This window comes from Meriones unguiculatus, chromosome 1, assembly GCF_030254825.1.
Source record: "Meriones unguiculatus strain TT.TT164.6M chromosome 1, Bangor_MerUng_6.1, whole genome shotgun sequence".
Classification (NCBI taxonomy): Eukaryota; Metazoa; Chordata; class Mammalia; order Rodentia; family Muridae; genus Meriones; species Meriones unguiculatus.
Genome location: NC_083349.1, coordinates 113,868,537 through 113,877,170, shown reverse-complemented (window position 1 = coordinate 113,877,170; position 8,634 = coordinate 113,868,537).

The window sequence follows — 8,634 nt, the reverse complement described above, 5'->3', positions numbered from 1 at the left end:
GAGCCTACCCAAGTTGACATAATTAATTCACTTTAACAGGGACAGTAAAGACCATGATGCTGCAAGGAGACTCCCCTGTCTGAATCTTAACCTCCACTTACCAGTTCCTTAAGTCTAGACTAATTCATGTGAGCTCTCTGTGCTTTGTGGCGATGGCAGTGCTCCTCATGCCATATGAACACTGGAAGGATGGAAACAGGAAGGAAGAGAAGCGTCTGGTGGGGGTGTTAGCTGTGGTTATAACCATAGTGACTTGGTAGCTGGTTTGAGGGTAAGGATTGTGGACTTGGGAGGTAGGAATAGACAAATCAGTGTGAAACATTCTGTTGTAAGAGAGGGGCAGGTTTCGGCAATAAGGCAAGGAGAGAAGATACGGTGTCCATGTGCATAAATTTTAAGGGATTAGGATCTGGGGACACACAGGCATCATGTTTTCTTTTCCCAGCATTCTAATTTCTTAAAATGGCCTAGAGTGTTCAGGAAAGTCGGCCAGCTGCTACCATCTAGCATCGTTGGTTGCTTGCAAGTGCCCTGGGGACTAGAGGCAAACCACAACATGCTTTCGTTCCCAAGGAAGTAGTTCGGTAGTGTAATGAAACAGAGGCCACAATTATTCTATTTGGATGTTAAATGAAAGAAAAGAGTGAGTCTAAAATTGGAGAGCTTGAGGGCATTTCGGTAACACAGAGCGATGCATGGCTTTGTATGTGGCAGTGTAAGCACGCACCCTTCCCATCGCTTGCCGCAGCATAAGCACCAACCATCATCTCTGTTTGCTGTCTACCATGCCCGCCTCTTCCATCGATTTTCACGCAGGTACTTGAAATTCCCCTTTGGATATTTTCATATGCATGTGGCATACATGTGTATACTAAAAAGTCAAGAGGGAGATACCTTAAAGGCTGGCTCTCAGGATTCTATTTTGTAGCTCTGGTCAGGGTAAAGTTGGTATCTAAACAATGTCTAAATCTTGGCTGAATGCCCCTGGGCCTATAGTTATGAGGTCCAGGGACAAACTAGGGAAGGCTTTTGATTGTTCCCTTTCATTGTCCTCATCATCCTGAAAGTGTCGATTTCTGCTTGGCCTTAGGACTGCAAAAGGCCAATTTTGAGATCTTTCAGACTTGAGCACCCAGCAAACAGCTACCACAAGCCAAGCTACTGGTGCCCGAGGTAGGAAATTAGCATTTATCGCATCTTAGTAAAAATGATGTGGCCTAGTTAAATTAGATTTCCTTTCATTTACAATAGACTTAAAATCCTATTTAGCTATAATCCAGCCAGTGTAAAACTGGTTATGAGGATCCCAATTTTCCGAGATATTGAAGCTTCCTGCTCCTATCAGAGCATCTTGATTCTATCCATTTTCATCCATCGTTAAATTTCTTATGACTGAGAATGCCAGGGGCGACCCTACCTTTCCAATCGGCTGCTGCGTTCAGCAGTAACTGGACTGAGATCGGAAACATTTATTTTATGCAATGCCTTCTCTGCTCTTTTCCACTACTTTAAACACTACTGAGGGTCACACTGGAAATCCTGTTCCGAGTCTAACTGTAATCAAGCGGGAAATGGTTTTATTTTACTTTAAACTAATATCAAGCCCAAGTAGACAGCGTTGTTTCATACAGGAGGACTGAATGGCCCATTCTGCCATTGCTTTAAACGTATGGTTGGCAGATCTTATCACTGTCCCCATATATATGTGGTATCGCAATTTACAGTTTCCTAATCCTTTTCTCTATGTGAATGGATGCTTGTCTCACTTAGGAGTCTTTGAAGGCTTTGCTAGCTTTAGAAGCCTTTGGTCACAGGTAATGTTTTTCCTTCATGGGAATACTTATTACTTTCTGTACCCCTGCAGTCTACCCCACGACAGCATGTCATTCTTGGCTTAATTCTTCAGTGTAAGCCCTGCCACCCCATTAAAACTGGGTGTTTCACAAAGACAGAAATTATGGCTCATTAGATTACTCATTACAATGTCTGCTGATTGATCCAACAGGGGGAAGCCTGGTGTGTGTAAGCACCTAAGCTTTTCTCAGTTCCCAACTTAGGGACCTTACAATACACTGAGTGCCTCAAAGGAGCACCTCTTGACCACTTGAGGCTCCTATTTCCCTCTCGGAAGCCATTGGCTTTCAGGATGGCATCCCTGAGTTCAGCAGCTTCAGATATGAGGGAATACATTATCTGGGACTTGGGAGAAAGATGGCAAGGTTGGGAGCATAAAGTGAGGGCAGCTGGGTGTGGCTCTATGGCAAAGGCTCTTGCTTCCAAGACTGTGCAGCTTTCTTCATTGTACAGCAGAGTCACGTCTATCTTGAGCACACACTCTTCTCCTTCTCTGCCTCCCCTCCCCCTTATGTGGTGGCTATTTCATAGTTTACTTCCGGCTGTCTGTCGAGAGACGGGCAGGATGTGGCTGCATTTTCTAGGGAACATTCGCACTCTGATTCTGTGCGTGGCATATGATAGGAAGTCTAGTTCTGGTAATCCTGGCGTTGGTGCCAAGTGTCTGGGCTGAGCCTGGGAGATGGTATGGCACTGTTGAACAACAGTGACTAAGCACGTGCCTTGGGTTCCACACACTATGTTGAAGGGAGTGAGGTTTGGGGAAAGACTTGCCTGCTAGGATGTCTACACTTGAGTTGCTGACACTTCTTTCTGAAGGGACTAAGTCTTGAATCTAGTCTCACTGGCAGTGGCTGATCAAGAGCCAGTGGAAAGGAGATCGGTGTGGCCTAGGAAGAAGTAGGAGAGGGGACTTTCAGGGGCATCAGAGAAGGCCTATAAGCAAAATGGAGCTTTATTAATCAGTGAACTTTCTGGAAAAGACTAAAGATGCTTTTCCCTTGTGGGAATAGAGGTGGTGAGAAAAGCAAGGGGTGAGTGAAACTTCCGGAAGCCGAAGAGGTAGATGCATGAAAGCACAGTGAGACATTTTTCCTTTTCAGCTCAATAAAGAGCATCTGCCAGTGTTCTAGGAAGAACCGCGCATGGTCCCAGTTTGCATTTGGTGCTTATGTCTTTCTTTCTTTGTTTTGTTTTCCAAAAAAGGATTTTGAAATGGCCTACAGTGAGGACTTTCTGGAGAAGGAAAACTCAGTGGCTCCCTCTAGCGTTACTCATCTTGCACTGCAGGAAATGTTTGAAAAAGGGAAATCGGAAGCGTATCTGGCAGCCCTCCGTATTTTCCTCACCGCTGCAGATGTGGGCATCTGTGATTGCATCCATTTGCCGGGGACTTTTTTATTCCTAGTAACATCATGCCATCCTTCTTGCCTCAAGTGGGTACTCGACTGAATGTCACACAGGATTTGGAACAAGCTGGGCAGAAGGAATGACCTAGAGGCAGCCTTGGCCTAACCCGGGCTCAAGTTTCCTTTTGTTGTCCTTGTTTGCTGAGATCCTGTGTGTTTTTAGGACACTTGCCAGGTGGTTTTGTAGCAACCAGTCCATTCTCCAACGTCACCTGTAATAAAAGGCTGCTATCATCAGCATTAACACCAGAGGGCAGAAGAGTGCCTTAGGACAGCTTTGCTGTTCGGAGACCCTTGATTATTGGAACACTGCCTCTGGGAAGGGGTGGGAGAAGAGGCTTCTTCCAGTTTCCTGAAACCGGAGTTACAGACAGTTGTTAAATCAGGACTGGAAGACAGGCCATCAGAGAAGACTAGGGTCTCGTCACTCAAGCCCCTTCTCTTCTAAGCACTCTAGTCTAGGCTCCCCAAAATCTGAATTGCATACTCACTCAGGGATATGTGGGGAAGAGCCACAGCCTTTGTTTAATGGGACAGCAGCAGTCCCCACCACAGTACTCACGAGGATCTTATGCAATCACGGCAAAGGGGGGAGCAACTCTCTCTTTCTGGAGTGAAAGGCCAGAGGAGGTCTGCCCTTTCCCAGTCAAAAGAGCTCGCTGTCAGGCTTAAGGGTGAATTCTCCCTGGGGCCCAGAGGCTGCATACTGAGTTTTACCAATCCCCGAGGCGCTCTGAAGCTCAGCCGCGCCACTACAAGAGACATGGGAGACACACGCAGGAACCGAAACCATAGGCCAGGCTCTCCTGTGTGTTTCTCCTGGGTATATAAAATCCAGCTGTGCACAAAGCTCTCCTCACTTTTCACTGCAGTCCTGTCAGCTACTGAAAGATGGCGAAACCGAGACCCTAGCATTGGAATTAACAGTGTGAAGACTCACAAAAGAGCCGTGTCTCATTTACCTTTATATTTTGCCACCTGCAAGGCCCCATGATATATATAGCCTTGGGGAAATTACGGAGGCTAAATGCCCATCCCCCTGGATCTTCAGGGGACTGTAGTAACCCAGAATATTTCGCATAGTGTTTGGCAACATAGGGAGCCTTTCAGGTATCGGGGCCAGTCAGATGGCTCAATGGTTAAAGGCACAGAGGGTGCTCTGTAGGTCTGATTCTGAGCATGCACATGGCAGCTCACAACTGTCTCTAACTTCAGTTTTAGGGGCTCATATGTCCTAGTCTGGCCTCTGCAGGCACCAGGCACCAGGCACATGGCACGCACGCACACACACACACACACACACACACACACACTCACACACACATATGCAGGTAAAACACTCATACTCGTGAAATAAAAAATTAAAGAAACAAAAAGAAAATGGCAGGTATCACCGTAAGGCTGTGATCATGAGGACCATATGGGTCTAGTTTTTTCTAGAGGCCATAAAACCACAGCCTGGTGATAGTGAAGAGGACAAATGGGGGTGGTGGGCTGGCTCCATGGGTCTTGCCCCAATCACCCTACTGCCAGACTTACTATAAAGATAATTCACCTTACTTCTGAGTGAAGGCGGCTTCAGATTACACCATGTGTTACACTGGGGCCTGGAAGAAAGCCAGAGAGACACAATGAAGGATGTTTCCCTTTGTGTCCACAGCTGCTTTCTAGTTACAATGGCCCTTTGTTGTGCCAGGCCACAATGGAAGAGAAGTGGTGCTTATTGATTCACATCCATGTTCTGGACTCAGGCCCCACTCTGTCAGGGGCATCTAAGGTTTCAGAGCCTTGTCTCAAGTAGTAAATTAGTTATTACTAAGTGACGGACAGATAATTGACTTTAATTATTTCCTTTTTTTATAACAAAATTACATATTAATGTGACTTGGAGTACTTCCAGCCGGAGGAGGGGCATATACCAAACCGATGCTGGCATGGCTAGCATATCCTATATCAACAGAGTATTTGCTCCGTGTTAGCAACATGCCCTGGATAACTCTAGTACCATGGAGAATCAGGATACATATGAGACAGGTCTGAACTCAGTTCTTAATCTGGACCCAAGCCCAGATGAGCCTGGGTGAGAGCTGCTGAATCCAGACCTAGTTACAAGCCTGTGAGGGAGAAACCAAATGTTTCGGTCAATGAGACTTGGGGGATAGCTGTTACATAGCTGTACACAGGATTCCACAGAGTCTTGGGTAGGAGGAGAATTTGATGGCTGAAGACAGGCTGATAGAAACCAAAATTACTTTCCTAGAAGAGACTTTAGCGAACACTGGCTGAATCTGATTTTTTTCTCTTTTCCGTTAACACCTGATTTGATGACTTGCTCAGAGTAGGTAGCTGAAAAATGTATGATGTATCTTATTGAATTGAAATAAAAATATAGGTAAATTGAGTATGGAAGATAATGTGATGTGAGAGCTGGACCCTCCTGATAGGGTTAGTTTCCTCATAAGAAAGGACAAAGATAACTTGCCTACTATTTTCAAATATTGGAGTTTCTCTAGGAGCACTGAAGATTCAGAGTAGAGAAACAGTCATAGAAAGGGTAGGCCTGGACCATCCCAGGGCAAAATTAACTCAAAGAGAGATGGTATAGGTACCCTAACACTTAGCAATGTGGCCCTTGAGAGTTTTCCTAGAAAAAAATTCATTGACTGACTGTGTCTCTCTAAGCTGTTCTAAGAGATTATCATAGCCCAGGTGACTTAAATAACAAAAAAACTCAGGAGTATGAGATGAAGATGTTTAGAATCAGGGCACCAGTGTGACCAGTTCTTGTGAGGACTCTTCCTGGTTTGCAGATGGCCTTAATCTTGTGTCCTTACATGGTCAGCACAGAGAGCACATTACACGCTGCTTCTGTTTAACATTACAGAGGCCTCAGGGCATGTGCGTTTCTACAAGGCAAAATCTTTTGTTTCTTCTTCTAGGCACTAATGTCATCAGGATTCTACACTCATCATCCCATTATCTCCCCAAATGTCCCATCTCCAAATACTGTCACATTAATAGTACATGAGTTCAGTGGGGCGAGGGAGACACAGAAATTTCTTCACAGAATTTTCCTTTCTGGAATTGAGTCTGACTGTGTAATTAAACACCCTCTTCCTTGCCTTTTATGTGTGCTTTTCTTTTTCATCACCCAGAAAATATGAGGACCACTGTGATGTTTTATCCAGCCAACCTTGGCTATCAGTAGATCCCTTTACTTGATTTCATAGAGGCATGAGAAATAAAATAACCCTTTCCCAAGACATTTATGTTTTTTAAAGTAAAATATAAAAATTGAGAAAAATCTTCTCTTGTCAAAAAAAAGTGTGTGTGTGTGTGTGTGGGGGGGGAGTCTGATGATAGAATTCTGTGACGCTGTCGCTGTTGCCTGGTAGAAAGTTTCATGAGCTCCCTTGGAGGCTTCCTAAACCCTCCTAAATTTGGGTAAGCCCTCCTCATCTGCGTGCATTACTTGTTACCCTCTGTTTGGGATGAGATAGAGGCAGGCAACGGACAGTGTGAGCCACTTGTGTTTGACATTACAGGGGCCTCAGGGCACATGTGTTTGCACAACAGCCTGCTTGTGCTGACCTGCACTCTTAGAAGGAAGCCGATCCCCCGGTTTGTTGCAGGGCTGGGATCCAGACATTGCTCCTTGCTGCTCCCGTGTGCAGCCTATGCTGATGGCTAAAGGGACTGAACCCATCTTCTTCCAGGTAGCCTCTGAAATGGACATCTCAGCCTCAGGAAAGAGCCCGTTGGAATTAACAAAAGCTCAGCATCTACTAGCTGGGTCAGTTCCTGATGAATCTAGGAAAGCCATAGAGTCCTTGGGTGAGTAGTCTGTGATTTGGGGTCAAGGAGCCAGCCTCCCAGTGTGCTCCTCTGGGAAATATAAGAAGTAAATCCCTCACAGGGCTGACGTGAAGCTCCAAGGAGACAGAGCATGGGAAAGCACATGGTGGCAGAATCCTGCCTTGATAGTGCTAAAAGAACAGTCACAGTGTCTGTTAAGGCTGATTGGGCTTTCTTCCCCTTCCTAATGTCAGATACAGCATCCTAAGGCAAAGTGGTACCCAAGCAGGACACTGCTATCTGCTCTCGTACCAGATAGCTTGGGTGCTAATCTCAGTTCTATTACCTGTTAGCTATGTAATCTGGGGAAGGTAACGTAGTCTGCTTGTACTTTGATTCTACTGCGTGTAGAATGAGAAACATACACGAGAAACTCTCCATGACGGCTGTCAGATTTAACTGAGTTAAAATATTAAAAAGTGTTGAAATAGTTCATGGCATATACTCATCTTTCAAGAGATAACTACTATGTTTTTTAAGTCTTATTTTAAAATAACCACTGATTTTTCAGGATAGAGAAATATAGGGCGTTCCCATAATTTCTTTGCCTGAATTCTACGTGTGTTAATATATGGCATAGGTAATGTTCAGTGTCTGAAGAAGGAAACTGACATTAGATCACCCACTGAGACTCTTCAGTTTTTACCAGTTTATACTTGTTCTCCACATATGTGTTTGTGTGTGTGTATTGTGTATGTATGTGTATATGTGTATTTTCTTGTATGTATGTATCTGTGTGTTTTGTGTATGTATATACATGTCTATGTTTATGTATGTATGTGTATATATGTGAATGTGTTTATGCATGTGTTTGTGTGTGCATTTATGCATGTGTTTTTGTATGTTTGTGTGAGTATGTATGTGTGTGTTTGTGTGTATGGTCATGCCCTCTTCACATAACAACTATCGTGACCAAAATTCACACTGGACAGTTGTTATAATGCTCCCTCATACTACTCTAGCAAGTTGTAATTTTCAATCGATTTAAGGGATCAGGAGTAGAGTTCTCCTAAGTAGCAGAAAGTTTTTATAGTACTAAATGCCTTGCACTGAACTTGTGAAGAAGTGAGCTAACTGTCTTTAGAAACACTCAAAAAGAAGCCCGATCTCCTTTTCCAAGGACTCTTCAAGATGATCATCCTGGAGGTGGAGAAAAGATGGCTAAGGATACATTCCATGTTTTCCACTCTGTGTGTTTGAGATTAGATGAGAATCTTTGGACTGGGGTAGATTTCAAAAGGGCCCCAGAGAACAAGGAGACAAGGAGAGACAAGAGTGAACAGAACAGGTGCACAACAAGAAGAGCCAGCCCTTCTCAGTGCTCCAAGGACAAAGTGAGCCTCTGTGGGCTAAGACTGGGGCTCTGAGCACAAGGCTTTGGGCCCGATGGAGTCCAAACATCAGACTTTTTGTGGTTATTCTGCCTACTCACAGACTATTCACCAAAAGCCGACCCTGAAAGAGAGGTATCCTTGAAAACATGGGGGTCTTGTTCCTGTGGGTTGCCAAGCAGGGG